The sequence below is a fragment of the Physeter macrocephalus genome, chromosome 1, assembly GCF_002837175.3.
Source record: "Physeter macrocephalus isolate SW-GA chromosome 1, ASM283717v5, whole genome shotgun sequence".
NCBI classification, from domain to species: domain Eukaryota; kingdom Metazoa; phylum Chordata; class Mammalia; order Artiodactyla; family Physeteridae; genus Physeter; species Physeter macrocephalus.
The window spans coordinates 40,205,689-40,215,688 of NC_041214.2; the positions used below are offsets into that span (position 1 = coordinate 40,205,689).

The following is a 10,000-nucleotide window of genomic DNA, read 5'->3' on the forward strand; positions in this document are numbered from 1 at the left end:
GGGGCTTCCCTGGTGGCGCAGTGGTTGGGAGTCTGCCTGCCTATGCAGGGGATACGGATTCGTGCCCCGGTCCAGGAAGATCCCACATGCCGCGGAGCGGCTGGGCCCGTGAGCCATGGCCGCTGAGCCTGCGCGTCTGGAGCCTGTGCTCCGCAACGGGAGAGGCCGCGGCAGAGAGGGGCCCGCGTACCGCAAAAAAAAAAAAAAAAAAAAAAAAAAAAGTGTAAATTCACTGATGTAGGAAATATACAAAGGATACTGAAATCAGCAAGTAGCAGAATATATATAGCATGACCCCCATTATTTTGTAAAAATATATAAATATAAGCTTGCTATGCATGAGGAAAGATTCTTCAGTTTAGAGCCCTGTGTATGCTTTAAAAAAAATTAAACCATCAGAATATATCCTATAAGAAATATTTGCTTTTAAAAACATTAAAATGACTTGTTCAAGTTCATACGATTAGGAAGCAGAGCTATTAATAAAATTCTATTCTTTCGACTCATAATCCATTTTATATTTCATATTATATTACTTGATAAAGCTTACTACTGTTCAGAAAAATCCATTTGGTTAACTAAATATGGTAATGTCTGTGGTTACAAAATGCCTACTAAAATATAAATACACCTAACAGGTTCTCAATACCTTTCATGACCTACCCATATCTATCTTTCTAATCTTCATATCTTTTCATTCTCTAAAGATATCCAGTGTTTTCCTACCTCTGTTTATTTGGGCAACTAGCCTTGGTCAAGGAAACCTATCCCAACCCATTCCTCTCTCTGAACCTTCCTTTTTTTTTTTTTTTTAAACTCTTCCAGTCTCATGGTTTAACAAAGAATAGATAGTAAATATTGTCAAATTAATGAATAAATATCCATCAGACCCGATCCCACAAATCACTTCTCAAAGTTGATCTCACATATTCCATTCTCTCTGAAATGTTTCCTAACTCCTTTTCATTCAATTTTAAACTGTTAAATTGAATAAATTGAGAAATTGGATCATGTAAAAGTCAGTCCCCTATTTCTACTTCAAATGAGAAAAAAGTGAAACAGAAGGTTTTTTTCTTCTAAGAGAACGAAAGGGGAAGAAGAGCCCAGAGAAGAGGCCCCAGACGGCACCAGCACCACACTTTACCATTCCTGCAAAAGGAAGCCTCCAGCCTAACACTGTTGACACCAGGGACAGAGTCACAGTTTCTATGCTCAAACTGAGAAAATGTCTTTACTAACTACCTGACCTTACGCAAGTTGGTTTAACGCCCTGTGCCTCAGTACCCTCAATGTAAAAGTGGGAAGTACACATTTCACAGGTTTTGTGAGGATTAAACAAATATCCCTGAAGGACTTACAACACCTGAAACATTCGTAGTAAGCACTCAATAACTGTTAGCTATTATTGTTATTACCATCACTGTCACACTGTCACCGGTCTGGTGGATATATTTACTCAGCTAGGTGATCAGAACAAGATCAAAAACAAGATGGTACTTACAGTTCAAAAACACAGATCCTTTGAGGGTCCCATTAGATTTGTTCACTACCTTACACATTAAAATTAGATTTCATGTCATGTGTTCTCAGTAGGTCTCTTGAGGAAGGAAAGAAGGTAGTAAGCAGAAACTGGAGAAAGCAGGGGTGGCACAGGTGTAACATACATTCAATTGAATAAATACCTGTTGAATCCTCCCCCGTGCCAGACACTAGGCTAGAAGATAATCATTTCATGGTAAACAAGAGAGTAAAAGACTCGAAGAATTAATATTCTAGGTGAAGGCAAATACTAAGTCAAGGATAAAATATAGTTTGCATGTCAAGTAGTGTCATATGTTATGAAGAAAATGTAAAGAGGATGAGGACACAGAATGACAGGGCAGGACTGAGAGCTTATTTGAGAGCTGGGAGCTTATATAAGAAACTGTAGTCTTGGAAGGCCCCAACCCAGAAAGTATATAATTCAATAGGAACAAGTGTACAAATACACACTTTACCTTCAGAATCAAAATACCAACCACAGGGGGTGGAAAGGGTTGATGGTTACAACTAAGCTCATCAGCAACAGCAAAGTAACTAGAGCTCATTTCTCTCTCTGGAGGAAGTGATCATAATTTAGATTAAAGGAACGTGAAAGGAAGTACAATATTTTACAAGGAATAAGCATGGGAATTAACCCTTCCCCTCACAGCCGCTTCATTCTCTAGTTCCCCAAGGCACTCGTGCATATTTCAATATTAGGCATAAAATATTATCCATCAGCCAAGGCTTTTACCTGGAATACCTGTATTTGCTTGGAAACTAAGTGGACAAAAATCTCCTCCAATTATTTACCTAAGTTCAAAAACATTCTCAATTTTTTTCACGAGGAAAACTCATTTTTTACATTCTAATAATACATAAATCTGTTTTTTCCTTACAATTCAAAGATAAAATATTTAAGACAGAGCATTAGCTTATTTGACCTATTAATGCCAATATATAAAGAAAGCAAAAATATTGAAGCCTGAAACCAAATTTAAAAGTATAAATATCATTAAGTAAATCCAAGACCTTGAGTTGTTTTTGAGTAAAGGACAACCGTTGAAGGTCAGGAGCTCCCAGCCCAGTGTCTGGCATATTCAGTCCTAATAAGAGGGAACTAAGGGGGAGGATGAGCCCATGAATGAGCTGGAAAAGAAAATTCTGGCACCAACTCACCCAATCTCCGCTTCATGGGGCACAAAGGCAAAGCAAAATCTGAGTCTCTTCTCTCATTGATTAAAAATATTACCCTTCCTAAAACAAATTTTAGTCAGAAACCGCTAATGGTAAGTATGAATTGGATAAATTTATTAATAGAGTCAGTATAAAAGAGAGTTTGTGAATTGTCTAATACGCCATTAGGTCCTTAATGGTTATCAGCCCTCTCAGCTGTGGAGGTAAATGACAAAAGAAAGTTTAGTCAGCTCTAGAAATTCTTCTGGATTTTGGTTTCATGTAGTATTATGCTTCTGTTATTGTACTTTTTTTTCCAGAACAATTTATAAAGCAGATAAATCTGTAAATCTAGGAACTCAGTGCATGTCTGTTTCTCTCTTTCTCTGCTCCCCCCCCACCCCATACAGACAGACAGACAGAAACACACACACACCCTCTTCATTTTACTTCACAGTGAAGTACCTTCATAAAATGGAACTTCTAAGATATACTATCTTCTACCTATATAACCAAGATCAACATTGTACTTCCTTAAACCTGTGGTGAAGTTTTCTACCGCAATGGTGAGGGGAAGTAGATAGGAGTTAGTATACAGAATCTCTTCCCTAAAGAAATAGAGCAACAAAGTAAAAGACGTAAATGAGGGCTGCCCATTCTAGAATTAGTACAACTGCACAGAATTAAACAGCTTACTTTAGAAGTTTTCCATCTTTCAGGATACTAAAGCATTATTTCTAACACATTAGGTGAAGAAACTTAATGACTGATGCAAAAATCTTAAAACTACTCAAAAATGTCCATATTCTCTTCATTAATGGAAAACCAGTCTGATGCATAAAAGATACCTCTTAGGATAGAAGCATGTCTCCTATCTAAACAGTATTAAATGTACATGCATAGAGGTCAAAGGATAAGGAAAATTTAACTAGAACAGAAAATCTGATTCAGATTCAAATTAACATCTTCCCCTTACCTCTTCCTTCTGGCAGTACTTGCAAAACCTGTAGCAACAAACTATCACTTCATTATCTTCCCACAAGACACTGGTTTTCTCTAACACTTCGCAATGCTTCTAAGATAGCATATCTGACATAACACCTCCACTTCTGTCCCACGCTTAACAAGATAAAGAAGAGGAAGAAAGAGAGTAGACAACGTTGGTGTTAAAAGTGCGAGAACACAACCCTTCATGAACATTCAAATTAACTATAGAGCTCATACCATTTTCACTATTTTCCCATGTGGCATCTGACATGTTCTGAGTTTTCCCTTTAAAGTATTTAATACACTGTAGGCTCATTCATTCTGTGTTAACTGATGGCAATCATTAACTAATGGTAGGAGAACCAGTCCCATTTAAACTAAAATATTACTAAAATAAAGCACAGTAATTAAAAACCCCATGGTGGTTGTTTTAATGATTTTTGTTTAATCAAAGTTGAGTAATCAAACGCGGTCTTTGAAAAAGGCTATTTTTATTTTTTTACCTCAATAGGATCCCTCAAAGAGGGAGTAAATGGTAAGTCTTCAATTCAACTACACAGTATCAAACTGTGTAACAACATAGGGTTTAAGCGTTCTTCAGTGATAGTATTAAAATGAAGATGTAACTGATTAGTTCTGCCTGCTTTGTAATAATACCCAGAATCATGTGTAGCGATCTACATGCAAAAACATGCAAGATTTTCAGGGCTGAGCCACGAATTAAACCTAAAGATCAGGAAGTGTACGTATTTCTCTCCAACCAAATCCACTCACAAGGCTGTCTCCCAACAGGTTTATTTCAGTGCTTCTCAGTGTCTGCGTACCTCGGGACAAGCGTTCAGAGGGCAAGAATCGGCCCATACACTGTGCTTTCACGGCCCCGAGCACAGCTACGTTTGCACATGACGCTTACTAAATCCTAGTTGAAAGGCATTTGACAATACAATTGCTGAAAAATTCAATGTTCACCCTGCATGTGAAATCTTATGCCTTGTACCTTATGATTTCAGCAGTGCCATGTGTGCTGTGATAGTTAAGGGCCTGTCAGTGTTTCCATTATAAACTCTGGTTTTCAGAGGTTTGTATCTTGGCCTATAAAAATAGATTCCGGTCTGTAACTTGGCATAGAAAGTACTGATATCAGCCCAAGAGAACATTTTTTGTTCCAACGATTAAAATAAAAATCTGTTTAGTAGTTTTAAGTTAAGAGAGTGTTAAAAAAAAAAAGGGGGGGGGGAGTATAGAATGTTTTTAAAAACACACAAAAAACCCAATGCTCTGTGTCTCACTCACTGCTTCATTTTAGATTTTGAAATGATTAACACAATATAAACCAATGATACTGCGTAAATGAAAAGCCTAAAAAGGGTTTTAATTGAAAACATTATGATCTGGGACTTCCCTGGTGGCGCAGTGGTTAAGAATCTGCCCGCCAATGCAGAGGTCACAGGTTTGATCTCTGGTCTGGGAAGATCCCACATGCCGCGGAGCAGCTAAGCCGGTGCACCACAACTACTGAGCGCCTGTGCTCTAAAGCCCGCGAGCCACAAGTACTGAAGCCCGCGTGCCTAGAGCCCGTGCTCCGCAACAAGAGAAGCCACTGCAATGAGAAGCCAGCACACCACAACGAAGAGTAACCCCCGCTCACTGCAGCTAGAGAAAGCCCGCACCCAGCAATGAAGACCCAACGCAGCCAAAAATAAATTTAAAAAATAAATAAATTTATTTAAAAAATAAAAAATAAAAAAATAAAATAAAAGCATTATGGTGGATACCAAAAAAAAAATCATAAATTTTTAAACAATTACATATGTAGGATTTCAAATAATCCTCACATTTAAAGACTGTCCAAGTACTCACTGACAGTAAACCAACACTATTTCAAAGATACGTTTTTCCAGATATGTAAAAATTACTTTTTAATGAATCACTAAAATGTAGATTTACTTCAGATTAGTGGAAACAAATCTTCAATTCTATCTTCTATTTATGCAGCAAGAAATTTCTAAAACAAATTATAACTTAAATGTAAGAAACTCTGAAGTAGTCTTATATACTGTTTATTAAAACTTTAAGTTTTGTGAAGTTTTTTTTTTAGCTTAACATAGACGTTTCCTTCAAAAACATAATGCTGTTATATAACACTGTTGCATCTTTCAAAAACACATTTTTGAAGCAATAACTTATATCTGTTAAAGGGGGTATAACTGGGGTACAACTGCCATGGAGGGTAACTTGGAAACAGCCATCAATGATATGTGTGTATATATATACACACTCATACACACACACACACACACACACACACACACACACTCTCTCTTTGTCCTTGAAATTACATTCTTATGAAATTATGCTATAAATATACCTGTATATATGTGAAATTATAGATATAACTTAAACACATAATAATATTCCTCACAGAATTTTTACGATAGCAAAATGTTGAAACCAACCTGAATGTCCATCAATTGGGGACTTGTTAAATAAGTTATATTGTACATGCATACAGTGGTACTACCATCTAGCTATTAAAAAGGAATAAAGAAGAAAAAAACATACAAAAGAACGATGTATTGACACAGAAAGACTTCCAAGTTATAATAAGTGAAAATAGCAAGGTCCTATGTTACTATCTGTAGAAGGAAAGAAAGAAGAGGGAAGAATTATATATATATATTTAGAGAGAGAGAGAGTTGTATATGCTTTTGCAAACATAAAACATTTCAAAAAAGATACACAATAAACCAACAACAGAGATTAATGTTTTCCACAAAAATACTGTAACAATTTTGGGTGGCATTCCTAATCAAAGTCTCAGTATCAAATAATATAAGGAAAATCATAGGAGAAAGAAAAAAATAACTCTAAGCTTGTATAATTACCGAAAACAATACAATTAGGTATTATACCTACATTCAGCCCAGTGGTTCTCAAATGTTGGTGTACACCAGAATCACCCAAGGTCTCAGTAAAACAAAAAGTCCTGGACTCCACCCTCAGAATTTCTGATCAATAGGTAAATCTGAACTGCTGGTCCAGGGACCGTACTTCTAGAGAATCTGTTCTACATAAATGACTACCTGTTCAAAATTGTACATAAAAACCCACCTGGTACAACATTATAATCTAGTTATTACCAATAATATTTCAATACTAATGCTTGTTTTCGTAAAACAAGAAGTCTGTGTGGTGAGGGTGGATGATGATTTAGATTATTCTAAACAAGGTGAAATAAAAGGGGAATTTAGTTCTATTGTACTTTTGAAACTTAGCCTTCCATCTCCATTTCTGCCACTAGATGGAAACCAGTACAATGATTAGCTGTCAATTTGCAGATATAAACTGAAAAATAGTAAAATAAATTGAGGTGAAAATTACATCACATGGTATTAATTACAAAGGGACATATAGCTGTGGGTGCCTATACTGACATATTTCTTTATTGTTTATGACTATATTTATTCTTTGATTAACCAACCATATGTGTCATTAGCCATTGGCCTGTAAACCGTATCAACTTCAAATAGAGGTGTTACGGGTTGATTTATGACCCCTCAACATTATGTTTAAGTCCTAATCCCCAGTGCCTCAGAGTGTGACCTTATTTGGAGACACAGCATTATGGGGGAAAGTTAAAATGTCATTATCAAGGTGGGCGCTCATGCAATATGACTGGAGTTCTTACCGAAAGAGTTAACTTAGCCACATACAGAGGGAAGATGATGTGAAGACACAGGGAGAAGATGGTCATCTACAGTCCCAGGAGAGAGGCCTGGAACAGATCCTTCTCCAGAGTGCTCAGTAGGAAACAACCCTGCTAACTCCCTGACCTCAGAATTCTAGCCTCCAGAACTGTGATATAATACATTTCTGTTGTTTCAGCCACTCCGTTTGTGATACTTTGTTATGGTAGCCCTAGCAAACCAATACAAGACCTTTCTGTTTACTTTTTTTCACTTTAAAAGGCTGAATGACTACCATAAGCAACACATTGTGTCAAATGCTGAGATCACAAAAATGAGTAATATTTGCCCTCAAGTAGCTTACAGTCTAATGGTTTATTACTTAAGAAGACATGAATGTTCACTATTCATTAATAGTGAATATTCATTAAGATTTCACCAGTTTTTTTCAGAGTTTATTGATGCTTGATTCAATGAGTCACCAACAAAAAGAGACACCAGCACCGAATACTACTTTGTTTCTATTGTCAACCATAGAACTGTGTCAACTTTCTAACTGGTCTCTCCAACCCAGTATATACATTAGTGGCAGCGCCCTTCCAGCCAGCATCCTTCATGCAATTTCCCTGATCAAAATGTTTCAATAAATATCTTAAAAGAACATTCGCTTTTTCCCATTTCAAGTTCTAGTCAGTCATACCTCTCAATAGATGTATGTAACGTCAAACTAATTACTTAAAACCATTGATTTAGTCTGCACCTAGAAACCTGAAATGGCTTTAAAAGAAGCAATTATTTATAATGAACAGAAGGGGTAGTATCATGTAATACACTTGTGTATAACTATTCCCCTTCAAATAGTCTCTCACAAAGTTCCAACAAAGGATTATCTCAAATTTTGAAGTAGTGAGGGTACAAATGTAACAGTTGTTCTTGATTTGTAGATGCTTCATAAAGTACCCACGGCTATCATGGAAATCCTATCTCTAGATTCCAAAAGTTGTATGTAAACTTCTCCTGGAGCTTGTATCTTACATAACCTGCATTTTATATTGTGCACTGGGGCTTACAAACAGAGCCTCAATTACAAGTGAAAACTTAACTTTGAGTTTCTTGCCATTTTATTATCAAATGTCTCAACAACTGAATTAACAATTATACATATAGTTATCCATTTGTTTTAGCTTTATAAAAATGAACAGCATTCAACTGCCAGAGAAAAATAATTGTTAGTACTAAATTTTCTCTAGCATTTCTCCTCCCTTCTCCTTTCCTCTCAACAGAGTTCACATACATGGTTTAGGAATCCAATCAGGCTGCTGATAAACCTCAATTATGTTACAAGTAAATAAATTCACTAAGTTAATAAATTTCACACCTTCAAAAATTATTAAAGACTATTTCTTGGACTCTTTATACATACCACTCGAGTGCCACTATTTCTTTTAGGCCGCCGAGAGAACATCTCTTATTAGTCCTACAATTAAATGATTCAGCAACCCGCCACACTATCTTTGCCTTTTAACAGTTCCAATCAGTAGCAGATCTAGGTGTAATCAACAGCAGCAGGGGGCTTTGGGAAGCAAAACAAAACAAAAACAGTAGGAATCTTTACGAGAATACAGTAATTGATACAAGGGAACATTATAGGCTATTTTAATCCAAGTTAGTCTAAGATATTAGAGTCTGATTTTATAATCAGAAGTCAAATAAGCAGGGCAACTTTTGAATATCTGAACACAGAACAAATTTCAAACAGTTAATAAGGTTAAAATAAAAGGGGACTGTTTTCAAAATGAATCTTCTCAGTCTCGGAAGGGTCATTACTTCGTTTTGGTTATTTAGCACCTATTTAGCTGAAAAATTAAAGCCCTCCTTACCTCCTACTGCTACCACGCCTAACCAATTTCATATGATATACTTATAAAATTAAAGCGTAACTGGCAATGCTCTTACTCCTCCTAAGAAATGCCTAAAATTTTACCAGCAACATCAGGACAGTCTTAAAATGTAATCTAGCAAAATGTTCTCATTTCGTTCATTTTCCTATTTTTGATTCCCTAGCCTACAGTATAGGGGTGGTGGTTAAGTGCTGTGGCTGGTGTCACTTAATAGCATGCAGGTAGCACAGTGATATATTTACATGAAAAATCAAAAGCCAATGATGGGATGATGGGATGACTACAAATTTTAACTCTACAAAAATTCGCAAATGGAAATGTTACCATAGTAACCACCTGATCATTGCACATGAGGATAGCTGATTTCATGATCTAATTCTATAGCTGTTTCTTGCAATATGTGCAACGAGACATCTACGACACTTCAATTCTTCTATTTCCTTACACTGCTCTGAAGAACAAGATGTGAGGGATGTGGCTGAAACATTTATTTACAATCTTGTCCAATTTTTCTTTTACTTCTTTTAAATCTTTCAAAACATAAAACATTTTAAAAAATCAGTTGGCTAAGATTTAAAATATCTAACTATAGAATTCTGTATAGGACATATTCCAACCCAGGGTGTTAGAATTTCACACAGCAGGAAACCAGTACCTAATGGCAATTATTTCTCTTTCTGAAAATAACTTCAAAGTTATCAGCAACTATGCTTTCCTCAAAAAGCAGTG

At 36.1% G+C, this 10,000-nt stretch overlaps 1 protein-coding gene across 9 annotated transcripts in view; it reads right to left on the reverse strand.

Annotated features, from left to right (window-relative positions):
* The window catches only part of TBC1D5 (TBC1 domain family member 5), a 553,958-nt gene that overhangs the window by 374,592 nt on the left and 169,366 nt on the right, over positions 1-10,000 (reverse strand). The window contains exon 1 of one of the 9 annotated variants that reach the window (XM_028490193.2): positions 1,502-1,520. The exons of the other annotated variants lie outside the window; for them this stretch is intronic. The gene's annotated coding sequence lies outside the window, so the exon portion shown is untranslated. Of the gene's footprint in view, positions 1-1,501; positions 1,521-10,000 lie in introns of those variants that run through there. 9 annotated transcript variants of the gene reach the window in all.